Source organism: Dendropsophus ebraccatus, chromosome 2 (genome assembly GCF_027789765.1).
Source record: "Dendropsophus ebraccatus isolate aDenEbr1 chromosome 2, aDenEbr1.pat, whole genome shotgun sequence".
Taxonomy (NCBI): domain Eukaryota; kingdom Metazoa; phylum Chordata; class Amphibia; order Anura; family Hylidae; genus Dendropsophus; species Dendropsophus ebraccatus.
In genome coordinates this window covers 216895526-216910334 of record NC_091455.1, presented here as the reverse complement: position 1 = coordinate 216910334, position 14809 = coordinate 216895526, and the positions used below count along the sequence as shown (strand labels likewise).

Below are 14809 nucleotides of genomic sequence, written 5' to 3'. Positions count from 1 at the left end.
CATCACCCGGCACATGCCATCTGTAGTAGTGTACTGTATACAGCATCAACGCGGCACATGCCATCTGTAGTAGTTTACTGTTACAGCATCACCCGCCCCATGCCATCTGTAGTAGTGTACTGTATACAGCATCACCCGCACAGTGCCATCTGTAGTAGTGTACTGTATACAGCATCACCCGCCCCATGCCATCTGTAGTAGTGTACTGTATACACCATCACCCGGCACATGCCATCTGTAGTAGTTTACTGTATACAGCATCACCCGCCCCATGCCATCTGTAGTAGTGTACTGTATACAGCATCACCCGGCACATGCCATCTGTAGTAGTGTACTGTATACACCATCACCCGGCACATGCCATCTGTAGTAGTGTACTGTATACAGCATCACCCGGCACATGCCATCTGTAGTAGTGTACTGTATAATACATCACCCGGCACATGCCATCTGTAGTAGTGTACTGTATAATACATCACCCGGCACATGCCATCTGTAGTAGTGTACTGTATAATACATCACCCGGCACATGCCATCTGTAGTAGTGTACTGTATACAGCATCACCCGGCACATGCCATCTGTAGTAGTGTACTGTATACAGCATCACCCGGCACATGCCATCTGTAGTAGTGTACTGTATAATACATCACCCGGCACATGCCATCTGTAGTAGTGTACTGTATATAGCATCACCCGGCACATGCCATCTGTAGTAGTGTACTGTATATAGCATCACCCGGCACATGCCATCTGTAGTAGTGTACTGTATAATACATCACCCGGCACATGCCATCTGTAGTAGTGTACTGTATACAGCATCACCCGGCACATGCCATCTGTAGTAGTGTACTGTATAATACATCACCCGGCACATGCCATCTGTAGTAGTGTACTGTATACAGCATCACCCGGCACATGCCATCTGTAGTAGTGTACTGTATAATACATCACCCGGCACATGCCATCTGTAGTAGTGTACTGTATACACCATCACCCGGCACATGCCATCTGTAGTAGTGTACTGTATAATACATCACCCGGCACATGCCATCTGTAGTAGTGTACTGTATACACCATCACCCGGCACATGCCATCTGTAGTAGTGTACTGTATACACCATCACCCGGCACATGCCATCTGTAGTAGTGTACTGTATACAGCATCACCCGGCACATGCCATCTGTAGTAGTGTACTGTATAATACATCACCCGGCCCATGCCATCTGTAGTAGTGTACTGTATACAGCATCACCCGGCCCATGCCATCTGTAGTAGTGTACTGTATAATACATCACCCGGCACATGCCATCTGTAGTAGTGTACTGTATACAGCATCACCCGGCACATGCCATCTGTAGTAGTGTACTGTATAATACATCACCCGGCACATGCCATCTGTAGTAGTGTACTGTATAATACATCACCCGCCCCATACCATCTGTAGTAGTGTACTGTATACAGCATCACCCGGCACATGCCATCTGTAGTAGTGTACTGTATAATACATCACCCGGCACATGCCATCTGTAGTAGTGTACTGTATACAGCATCACCCGGCACATGCCATCTGTAGTAGTGTACTGTATACAGCATCACCCGGCACATGCAATCTGTAGTAGGTACTGTATAATACATCACCCGGCACATGCCATCTGTAGTAGTGTACTGTATACAGCATCACCCGGCACATGCCATCTGTAGTAGTGTACTGTATACAGCATCACCCGGCACATGCCATCTGTAGTAGTGTACTGTATAATACATCACCCGGCACATGCCATCTGTAGTAGTGTACTGTATACAGCATCACCCGGCACATGCCATCTGTAGTAGTGTACTGTATACAGCATCACCCGGCACATGCCATCTGTAGTAGTGTACTGTATACACCATCACCCGGCACATGCCATCTGTAGTAGTGTACTGTATAATACATCACCCGGCACATGCCATCTGTAGTAGTGTACTGTATACAGCATCACCCGGCCCATGCCATCTGTAGTAGTGTACTGTATAATACATCACCCGGCACATGCCATCTGTAGTAGTGTACTGTATACAGCATCACCCGGCACATGCCATCTGTAGTAGTGTACTGTATACAGCATCACCCGGCACATGCCATCTGTAGTAGTGTACTGTATAATACATCACCCGGCACATGCCATCTGTAGTAGTGTACTGTATAATACATCACCCGGCACATGCCATCTGTAGTAGTGTACTGTATACAGCATCACCCGGCACATGCCATCTGTAGTAGTGTACTGTATACAGCATCACCCGGCACATGCCATCTGTAGTAGTGTACTGTATACAGCATCACCCGGCACATGCCATCTGTAGTAGTGTACTGTATACAGCATCACCCGGCACATGCCATCTGTAGTAGTGTACTGTATAATACATCACCCGGCACATGCCATCTGTAGTAGTGTACTGTATACAGCATCGCCCGGCACAGTGCCAGCTTGGGTTAACCCTTCCCTTGCTGTGCTGCTGTTCCTTCTATGTCTGGCAGCATAGCAGCAGATTCCCAGTGTATCAGTAACCCCTTCTCTCCCTGCGTCCCGTCTATACCAGAGTACTGGGAATTTCACGGTCTGATTATTACAGGTTATGTAGGAAACGCTGCAATGACTTTTAACGGCCTGAGGAACGTCCAGCACTTTCCCTGGGACTGCAGATACATGTCAGGAACAATGATCATGTTCCATGTATTACACTTCTGAGCACATAGTGTGATGGGACTATATTACTGCCCCTGTGTAATCAGTATACGGGAGCGGCCGCTGTGATGTACATTATACCTTATGGGATTGGATGGCGTCATTTACTGCCATGAATAAGTCATGATGCTTCATATCACCACGGGAATTCATATACTCTGTGTGTGTGTGTGTGTGTGTGTGTGTGTGTGTGTATTACCTGCTCTCACTGTTGGTGGCCGATAATCTACTGGAGTAAATACATTTCTTGGGGTAATAACAGGACGTCACATTGGTTAGAAGAGCGACCGGCCTTTTTTAGTAGGTGACCCCCCCCCCCCCCCCCCCCCCCCCCCCCTTTTATTTATTTTTTGTATTTCAATAGATTTGGATAATGTTTATAAATGTTTTATTTATCGGCTGTCTATCAGGTGCGTTACTTCTATGAATGGAGATGATTAAAAATAATCATTATATGATTAAGATTTATATCTATTTTATTTATTTACATTTTTATGGAATTTAATAATGATAGAATTTTCCTTATTGTTAGGGGGGTTTATTTATATTTTTATGTTATAGAAATGATAGAACCGCAAAAAGTGTATGAAATGTCCCTTTCCCCTCCAAGTAACCCGGTGGTGTTGGCGCTGGCGGCTGGTGCGGTATTTATTAATGACATTGGATGGCGGGATGCAATATCTGCCGCCCATAAAAGAACACAGCCGGGAAATATTTCTGCTGTCTGCTCCTCACAATCGGATGGAAGATGGCAGATTGCTGCTATCGCTTTATGGCCTCGCTGTAAATGTCCAGCGCTGACTCTTCCCGCTTATACAGAAAGCAATTGCTGCAGGAGTCTGCGGCCGGGAGGAGGGGGGGCTCCGAAACTAAAGAAGAAAGATGAGAGGCGATGTGACCAGATGACCCCGGATACAAGTAATATACACATATAGTACATATACATATATATACATAGAAGAAAGATGAGAGGCGATGTGACCAGATGACCCCGGATACAAGTAATACACATATAGTACATATACATATATACATATATATACATAGAAGAAAGATGAGAGGCGATGTGACCAGATGACCCCGGATACAAGTAATACACATATAGTACATATACATATATATACATAGAAGAAAGATGAGAGGCGATGTGACCAGATGACCCCGGATACAAGTAATATACACATATAGTACATATACATATATATACATAGAAGAAAGATGAGAGGCGATGTGACCAGATGACTCCGGATACAACTAATACACTTATAGTACATATACATATATATACATAGAAGAAAGATGAGAGGCGATGTGACCAGATGACTCCGGATACAAGTAATACACATATAGTACATATACATATATATACATAGAAGAAAGATGAGAGGCGATGTGACCAGATGACTCCGGATACAACTAATACACTTATAGTACATATACATATATATACATAGAAGAAAGATGAGAGGCGATGTGACCAGATGACTCCGGATACAACTAATACACTTATAGTACATATACATATATATACATAGAAGAAAGATGAGAGGCGATGTGACCAGATGACCCCGGATACAAGTAATATACACATATAGTACATATACATATATATACATAGAAGAAAGATGAGAGGCGATGTGACCAGATGACTCCGGATACAACTAATACACTTATAGTACATATACATATATATACATAGAAGAAAGATGAGAGGCGATGTGACCAGATGACTCCGGATACAAGTAATACACATATAGTACATATACATATATATACATAGAAGAAAGATGAGAGGCGATGTGACCAGATGACCCCGGATACAACTAATACACTTATAGTACATATACATATATATACATAGAAGAAAGATGAGAGGCGATGTGACCAGATGACCCCGGATACAACTAATACACTTATAGTACATATACATATATATACATAGAAGAAAGATGAGAGGCGATGTGACCAGATGACCCCGGATACAAGTAATACACATATAGTACATATACATATATATACATAGAAGAAAGATGAGAGGCGATGTGACCAGATGACCCCGGATACAAGTAATACACATATAGTACATATACATATATACATATATATACATAGAAGAAAGATGAGAGGCGATGTGACCAGATGACCCCGGATACAAGTAATACACATATAGTACATATACATATATATACATAGAAGAAAGATGAGAGGCGATGTGACCAGATGACCCCGGATACAAGTAATACACATATAGTACATATACATATATATACATAGAAGAAAGATGAGAGGCGATGTGACCAGATGACCCCGGATACAAGTAATACACATATAGTACATATACATATATATACATAGAAGAAAGATGAGAGGCGATGTGACCAGATGACCCCGGATACAACTAATACACATATAGTACATATACATATACATATATATACATACATAGTAACATAGTAACATAGTAAATAAGGTTGAAAGAAGACAAGAGTCCATCAGGTTCAACCTAGGAAAATCCTACTGTGTTGATCCAGGAAGGCGAAAAACCCCTATGGGGCAGAAGACAAACGCCCCACCACAGGGAGAAACTACCCCCCCCCCCCTCCCCCGACTGCAATGGCAACCAGAACAATCTCCGGATCAACGTATCACCAGAAATCTAATGCCCATAACTTGTAATATTATATTTTTCAAGAAAAGCATCCAGGCCTCCCTTGAACTTATTTACTGAATCAGCCATGACAACATCATGTGGCAGAGAGTTCCACAGTCTTACCGCTCGTACAGTAAAGAACCCGCGTTGATGCTGATGATGAAATCTTCTTTCCTCTAGACGTAGAGGATGCCCCCTTGTCATTGTTACAGACCTAGGAGTAAAAAGACCACTACAAAAATCTCTGTACTGTCCATTCATATATTTGTACATTGTGATCAGATCGCCCTAAGACGTCTTTTTTCTAGCATAAATAACCCCAAGCGTGATAACCTGTCCTGGTACAGTAACCCCCCCCCCCACCCATTCCCTTAGTGACCTTTGTTGCCCTCCTCTGCACCCGCTCTAGGTCAGCTGTGTCCTTCTTATATACCGGTGCCCAAAACTGTACACAGTATTCCATGTGTGGTCTGACCAGTGATTTATAAAGAGGCAAAACTATGTTCTCATCTTTAGCATCTATACCTCTTTTGATGCACCCCATTATTTTATTAGCCTTGGCAGCTGCTGCCTGGCACTGATCACTATAGAAGAGGTTACTGTCCACCAATCCCCCAGGTACTTTTCGGCAGCAGTGTTACCCAGTGTTTTATTATTTAGCACATAACTGTACTTATTATTTCTATGGCCCAAGTGCATAACCTTACATTTATCCACATTAAACTTCATTTGCCATTTCTCCGCCCAAGCCTCTAGCTTCTCCAAATCCCTCTGTAATATGATATTATCCTCCTCTGTACTGATTACTTTACCCAGTTTAGTATCATCTGCAAAAATGGAGATTCTGCTCTGTAGCCCCTCTACAAGATCATTAATAAAAATATTTAAAAGAAGTGGACCCAACACTGACCCCTGTGGTACCCCACTAGTAACTGTGCCCCAACACTGACCCCTGAGGTACCCCACTAGTAACTAAAACCCAATCTGAATATGTTCCATCAATGACCACCCTCTGTTTTCTATCACACAACCAGTTACTTACCCATTTGCATACGTTTTCCCCGAGTCCCAGCATCCTCATTTTGTAGACCAACCTTTCATGCGGCACAGTATCAAATGCCTTTGAAAAGTCCAGATACACAACATCCACAGCCTCCCCCAGATACACAACGTCCACAGCCTCCCCCAGGTCCAGTCTATAACTTACCTCTTCATAGAAGCCGATCAGATTAGTCTGACAGGACCGATCCCTCATAAATCCATGCTGGTGCTGAGTCATAAGATTATTTTCATTAAGATACACCAGTATAGCATCTCTTATATATTATACTCCAGTATAGCATCTCTTATATATTATACCCCAGTATAGCATCTCTTATATATTATACCCCAGTATACATCTCTTATATATTATACACCAGCATACATCTCTTATATATTATACTCCAGTATACATCTCTTATATATTATACCCCAGTATACATCTCTTATATATTATACCCCAGTATACATCTCTTATATATTATACTCCAGTATACATCTCTTATATATTATACCCCAGTATACATCTCTTATATATTATACCCCAGTATACATCTCCTATATATTATACCCCAGTATAGCATCTCTTATATATTATACTCCAGTATAGCATCTCTTATATATTATACCCCAGTATACATCTCTTATATATTATACCCCAGTATACATCTCTTATATATTATACCCCAGTATACATCTCTTATATATTATACTCCAGTATACATCTCTTATATATATACACCAGTATAGCATCTCTTACAAACCCCTCAAATACTTTACTTACTATAGATGTTAGACTTACGGGCCTGTAGTTTCCAGGATCACTCCTTGACCCCTTCTTGAATATTGGTACCACATTAGCTATGCGCCAGTCCTGTGGAACAATCCCTGTCGTAATAGAATCTTTAAATAATAGGAATAACGGTCTGTCTAACACAGTATTTAATTCTTGCAAAACTCTAGGATGGATACCTTCTGGGCCCGGTGACTTATGGATTTTAATATTTTTAAGGCGTTTCCCCACTTCCTCACATAGAAGAAAGATGAGAGGCGATGTGACCAGATGACCCCGGATACAAGTAATACACATATAGTACATATACATATATACATATATACATAGAAGAAAGATGAGAGGCGATGTGACCAGATGACCCCGGATACAAGTAATACACATATAGTACATATACATATACATATATACATAGAAGAAAGATGAGAGGCGATGTGACCAGATGACCCCGGATACAAGTAATACACATATAGTACATATACATATATATACATAGAAGAAAGATGAGAGGCGATGTGACCAGATGACTCCGGATACAAGTAATACACATATAGTACATATACATATATATACATAGAAGAAAGATGAGAGGCGATGTGACCAGATGACCCCGGATACAAGTAATACACATATAGTACATATACATATATATACATAGAAGAAAGATGAGAGGCGATGTGACCAGAGGACTCCGGATACAACTAATACACATATAGTACATATACATATATACATATATATACATAGAAGAAAGATGAGAGGCGATGTGACCTGATGACCCCAGATACAAGTAATACACATATAGTACATATACATATATACATATATATACATAGAAGAAAGATGAGAGGCGATGTGACCAGATGACCCCAGATACAAGTAATACACATATAGTACATATACATATATATACATAGAAGAAAGATGAGAGGCGATGTGACCAGATGACTCCGGATACAAGTAATACACATATAGTACATATACATAAAATACAGATATAATAGTAATACATATACATAGAGGTAATACCCATATAATAGTAATACTGATATAATAGTCATAAATATCTATACACGAATATCTATACACATATAGAAGTAATACACATATAATAGGAATACATATAGATAGAAGTAATGGTGATATAATAGTCTATATATATATATATATATATATATATATATATATATATATATATAAATAATGTATGACGTATGGTTTATGCAGATGCTGGTATATTCAGTGATAATATATGGCAGCACGGCAGCTGTTGTGTCAGGCGCAGGGACATCACCCTTGGGGGCCGCAGTTACCTGTCAGAGCCAGGTGATGTCACTTATTGTAATATGCCCCGCCCCTTTGTATAGGCCACACCTCTAAACTAATTACTAAGCAGAGCTGGTAACATATCCGATCTCCCTAATTAATTCCAATCCCAGACTGCAGGTGTCATAAATAAATTCACTAATAATTCCCATTCATGTCAGTGGGGTAGCTCCTGTCTATTGTCACCCATGTCCACTGGGCAGAACTAAATGCTGCTAAATCAGTCTGACAGGATGGCTGCCCCCATGAAAATGCAAAAAAAAATTAAGGGGTACTCTGGAGGGGAAAAAAAATCAAATTAACTGGTGTCAGAAGGTTATACAGATCTGTACATGACTTCTGTATAATAATCTCCAGTCTCCCAGTACTTATCAGCTGCTGTATGTCCTGCAGAAAGTGATGTATTCTTTCCAGTCTGACACAGTGCTCTCTGCTGCCACCTCTGTCCATGTCAGGAACTGTCCGGAGCAGGAGAGGTTTTCTATGGGGATTTGCTGCTGCTCTGGACAGTTCCTGACATGGACAGAGATGGCAGCAGAGAGCACTGTGTCAGACTGGAGAGAATACAGCACTTCCTGCAGGACATACAGCAGCTGATAAGTACTTAAAGACTGGAGATTTTTACATAGAAGTAGATTACAAATCTGTATAACCTTCTGACACCAGTTGATTTGAATTAAAAATATTTTTGTTGAACAATCCCTTTAGGGTACGTTCACACTTACCGGATCCGCAGCAGATCCGCAGCAGATTTCATTTAAATAACTGAGCACAGCATCAAATCTGCTGCGGATCTGCTGCGGATCCTGTAGGTGTGAAGGCACCCTTAAGGAGGATGCTTGGATGAGTGGAGACATTTACATGTGATGGCTGCTGGGATCCTTATTAGCGCCCTCCTCCGCCGCGGCCGCCATCGTCCTGTATGTATGTGAGATGAAGCTGTGTGACAGATTTCCCCTCCGGAGAGCTGGCCGCAGATGAGAATGTCTCCAGCAATAAAGCTTTGTGCGCGGCGGCGGCGGCTCTCACCTGTTCATCCATCAGCGGGTGACACCTCAAGGCCCTGCCGCTGCGCTTACTTAATGTATGGGGGAGATATAGGGAGCGCTTGGACCGCGCACGATTTACTGCCCGCCCTTTCATGGCGTCTTCTGCGCTTTCTCATTTTTAAACCAATATACATGTCACCTATTTCACGTAATCGTGTTTTATTTTATTCCGCGTGTTTGTCCGCGGTGACGTCTTTATAGATAGATCCAGAAAGACTCAAAAACGGCGGTGAAGGTTCTATCAGCCGAGCGGACCTTAAAGGGATACTCCGGCAAAGATCCACTGATTTCAGATAGTTGTATGTAAAAATCTCCAGTCTTCCAGTACTTATCAGCTGCTGTATGTTCTGCAGGAAGTGGTGTATTCTCTCCAGTCTTCCAGTACTTATCAGTTGTAGGGCACTTATATCTGTATGTTATATCTCTGTATATTATATAGATGTACATTATATCTTGGTATATTATATAGATGTATATTATATATCTGTATATTATATCTCGGTATATTATATAGATGTATATTATATCTCGGTATATTATATCTCAGTATATTTTATATCTGTATATTATATCTCGGTATATTATATCTCGGTATATTATATATCTGTATATTATATCTCTGTATATTATATAGATGTACAATATATCTTGGTACATTATATAGCGGTATATTATATATCTGTAAATTATATCTTGATATATTATATCTCGGTATATTATATAGATGTATATTATATATCTGTATATTATATCTCGGTATATTATATCTGTATATTATATCTCGGTATATTATATAGATGTATATTATATATCTGTATATTATATCTCGGTATATTATATATCTGTATATTATATCTTGGTATATTATATCTCGGTATATTATATAGATGTATATTATATCTCGGTATATTATATATCTGTATTTTATATCTCGGTATGTTATATAGATGTATAGTATATCTCGGTATGTTATATAGCGGTATATTATATCTGTACAGTATATCTCGATATATTTCAGTATATTATATAGATGTATATTATATAGCGGTATATCTCGGTATACTATATCTCTACGTTATATCTTGGTACATTATATAGCAGTATATTCTATCTCGGTGTGGTGTATTATATCTGTGTGTATTATATAGCTGTATATTATATCTTGGTACATTATATAGTGGTATATTATATCTCAGTATATTATAGTTCTGTGCATTATATCTCGGTACATTATATAGCGGTATATTATACAGATGCATATTATATCTCAATATATTATATTTCTGTAAATTTTATCTCTGTATATAGCTGTATATTATATCTTGGGGTGGTGTATTATATATCTGTATATTATATCTCGGTACATTAAAAAGTGGTATATTATATATCTGTACATTATATCTCAGGATATTATATTTCTGTACATTATATCTCGGTATATTATATAGCGGTATATTATATAGCTGTATATTATATCTCTATACATTATATAGCGGTATATTATATAGATGTATATTATATTTCTGTAGATTATATCTCGGTATATTATATAGCGGTATATTATATAGATGTATATTATATCTCGGTATATTATATCTCTGTATATTATATTTCTGTACATTATATCTCAGTATATTATATTTCTGTACATTATATCTCGGTATATTATATAGCTGTATATTATATCTCGGTACATTATATAGCGGTATATTATATAGATGTATAATATATTTCTGTACATTATATCTCGGTATATTATATAGCGGTATATTATATAGCTGTATATTATATCTCTGTACATTATATAGTGGTATATTATATAGATGTATATTATATTTCTGTACATTATATCTCGGTATATTATATAACTGTATATTATATCTCGGGGTGGTGTATTATATTTGTGTGTATTATATAGCTGTATACTATATCTCTGTACATTATACCTCTCGGCCGTCAGGGACGTGTTGTGTAAGCAGCGAGGGAGCAGGAAAACAATCCGTCTCTCCTTTTTTCCCTCTTTAGATCTATAAAGTATCTCAGGAAGAAAGAGCGGCGTGGCGGCTTTTCATGTCGGTCACCGGAAGCCGCTGATGTAACTTTGTTTGAAGAAGTGAAAGTGGGAGAAATGTTTCAGGGGACATTATATAAGGAGGAAGGAGTCTGGGGCAGATGGCGATGGGGTATCAAGCAGACCAGGCGAACGGCAAGAAATAATTTAGTCAGAACGGCCATCGGATTTGTACCGGAAAGTGCCCTGAATGATGGGACTGTATCCGAGCTCTGTACCACCAGGACGGCTCAGAGTTAGTAGGGTTCTAGCCTAGGTAAGGGGGTAGGATGCATAGCCGTAACCCAGAGATATTGCCCCTAGCCCCTTTAATCGCTAAAATGAGGGGATATGTGTGTGTGTGTGTGTGAGGGCGGCATTTGTGTTACACATACATATATATATATATATATATATATATATATATATATATATATAGGGGGGGGGGGCTGGCAGGTTAACCCCTTAGATGCTACAGTCACTGTGACCGTGTGAGCTCCTGCCAGCCCCACAGCACTATTGTAGGGCGGTTACCATGGTATCCAGGCCTGTTATTGGTATCTCCTTGTAACCCTGTCTCTCAGTGTAAGGCCAGAGGTACATAGCAGCTGTACCCATGACAAGTAGTGCACAGGCAGAGGTTGCAGCGGCGTTCACTTGTACATCCTTACTTTACTTTACACTGATCCCTGGATCGTTCTTGTGGCCGGTACTGTCAATTGTTTTCATTGTTTTCCGATAGCGATAAATGTGCGGCCGCTGGGCATTGTGAAACCAGTAGCGGCAGTGTCATACTGAGGAAGTGTGATGCCGGGACACTGTGTTCTCTCATCCAGAAGGAATTATACTTTGTAACAGCTGCCAGGACCCGAGTGACTGGTGATTGGACGGTTCCTGTCAGCTTCTCCTACAGACATGGTCATCTACAGGCGGGTGGTCATCTACAGGCGGGTGGTCTCCTACAGGCGGGTGGCATCTATAGGCGGGTGGTCTCCTACAGGCGGGTGGTCATCTACAGGCGGGTGGTCTCCTACAGGCGGGTGGTCATCTATAGGCAGGTGGTCTACAGACATGGTCATCTACAGGCGGGTGGTCTCCTACAGACATGGTCATCTACAGGCGGGTGGTCATCTACAGGCGGGTGGTCTCCTACAGGCGGGTGGCATCTATAGGCGGGTGGTCTCCTACAGGCGGGTGGTCATCTACAGGCGGGTGGTCTCCTACAGGCGGGTGGTCATCTATAGGCAGGTGGTCTACAGACATGGTCATCTACAGGCGGGTGGTCTCCTACAGACATGGTCATCTACAGGCGGGTGGTCTCCTACAGACATGGTCATCTACAGGCGGGTGGTCATCTACAGGCTGGTGGTCATCTATAGGCAGGTGGTCTACAGACATGGTCATCTACAGGCGGGTGGTCATCTACAGGCGGGTGGTCATCTATAGGCAGGTGGTCTACAGACATGGTCAGTTACAGGGGGTTGGTCTGCTACGGGGGGTTGGTCATCTACAGGGGGGTGGTCATCTACAGGCGGGTGGTCTGCTACGGGGGGTTGGTCCTCTACAGGGGGGTGGTCTGCTACGGGGGTTGGTCATCTACAGGCGGGTGGTCTGCTACAGGGGGGTGGGGGGTTTATCTACAGGCGGGTGGTCTCCTACAGACATGGTCATCTATAGGCAGGTGGTCTACAGACATGGTCATCTATAGGCAGGTGGTCTACAGACATGGTCAGCTACAGGCGGGTGGTCTCTTACAGACATGGTCATCTACAGGGTTGGTCTTCTTAGAAAAGATTGCTAGTATGTATGCTATGGAGTCTAACTGACAACTTCTCTGTGACCCGTCCAGCAAATAACGAGCATTCCTATGGTTACTTAGAAGGAACTATAAGTAAACATAAAAAGAGAGTGGAACCCCTGGATGCCTATAGATAACTGTGTCAGCTCTGCTACATCCTGGTCGCACTGCGCTGCACATTGTCGCTTCCCTCAAACTAAAAAGTTCCTGAAATAAAATTGAGGTCACACGTGATAGCCAAGGTTTTTCCATGAAGCCGCTATCCAGTGACCGCGCCGCGCTCTCCAAAGCAGCTGTGGAGTTAATTAAGAGAGCGGCGGTAGTGGAGCTGAGTGGGTCGCTGACAGCGGCTGGATCAGGCTGATGGGAAGTAAGTGCCGCTATCTGACAATTTGGGAATCTGTGTAGACAGTGTCAGTGTCACCGACCCGCAGAGTCAGCGATCGGCAGACAGGCCGCCACGACAAAGTGTCATTTCCCAGACACAGGAGTCGCGGTAATCAGCGTGTCCATCTAGAAGGTCGAAGCGGGGCGCAAAAAGAATCGAGGGGGGGCGTTACTGAACGAGGGTGCACAAATGGTTAACAGAGCGATCCAGGCTTAGAAAAACATGGCGGCTCGCTTCCAGACACAGCGCCTCTCCTGTCCTGAGGTTGGGTGCAGTATAGCAGCTCAGTTTCAGTGAAGTGACTGGAGCTGAATTGTAATATCACACACAGCCTGAGGACAGGGGGGCGCTGTGTCTGATCCTGGATAACCCCTCTCATTGTGAGCAGTCTGATGCTGCATACACAACTATATATGAAAACTAAATCTGCTGTTCTTACATGGAGCGCCGTATCGCAGATTTAAGTATTTCTTAGAAATGTGCTTTTAAGAAGAAAAAAAAAAAAGTCGATCACTATAGATCTTGGAACCATCAATGATCTTCTGTTCTCATACAATTTCCCAACAGCGGCCACTGCTGGAGAAGAATGGGATTACATGCCAGCTTCCCGTTCTCCTCCTCCCGCACTGCTCTTCTCTGTCTCTCCTCCTCTTCTGCACTGCTCTTCTCTGTCTCTCCTCCTCTTCTGCACTGCTCTTCTCCGTCTCTCCTCTCTCCCGCTCTCCTCCCCTTCCGGCTCTCCTCTTCTGTCTCTCCTCTTCTGCTCCCCTTCTCTCCTAGTCTCTGACCCTCCTCCTCTCCTGCACTTCTCCTCTCCTTTGCTCTTCCTCTCCTGCTCTCCTTCCCTTCTGTGTCTCCGCCTCATCGGCTCCCCTCCTTTCTGTCTCTCCTTTTCTCCTCCTCTCCCTTACTGCTGTTCTCCTTTCTCTTCCTCTCCCACTCTCCTCCTCTCTGCCTGCCCTGCGCTCCTCCTCTCTTGCTCTC

The 14809-nt window shown here is 42.0% G+C and overlaps 1 protein-coding gene and 1 long non-coding RNA gene across 5 annotated transcripts in view; one reads left to right on the top strand and one right to left on the bottom strand.

Moving 5' to 3' along the window:
- The window catches only part of RSU1 (Ras suppressor protein 1), a 108157-nt gene that overhangs the window by 77485 nt on the left and 15863 nt on the right, over positions 1-14809 (top strand). The gene's annotated exons all lie outside the window — the stretch shown is intronic.
- The window catches only part of LOC138784061 (uncharacterized), a 156628-nt gene continuing 145073 nt past the window's right edge, over positions 3255-14809 (bottom strand). The window contains exon 3 of the long non-coding RNA XR_011361787.1: positions 3255-3599. This is a non-coding gene — a long non-coding RNA (uncharacterized lncRNA). The remainder of the gene's footprint in view (positions 3600-14809) is intronic.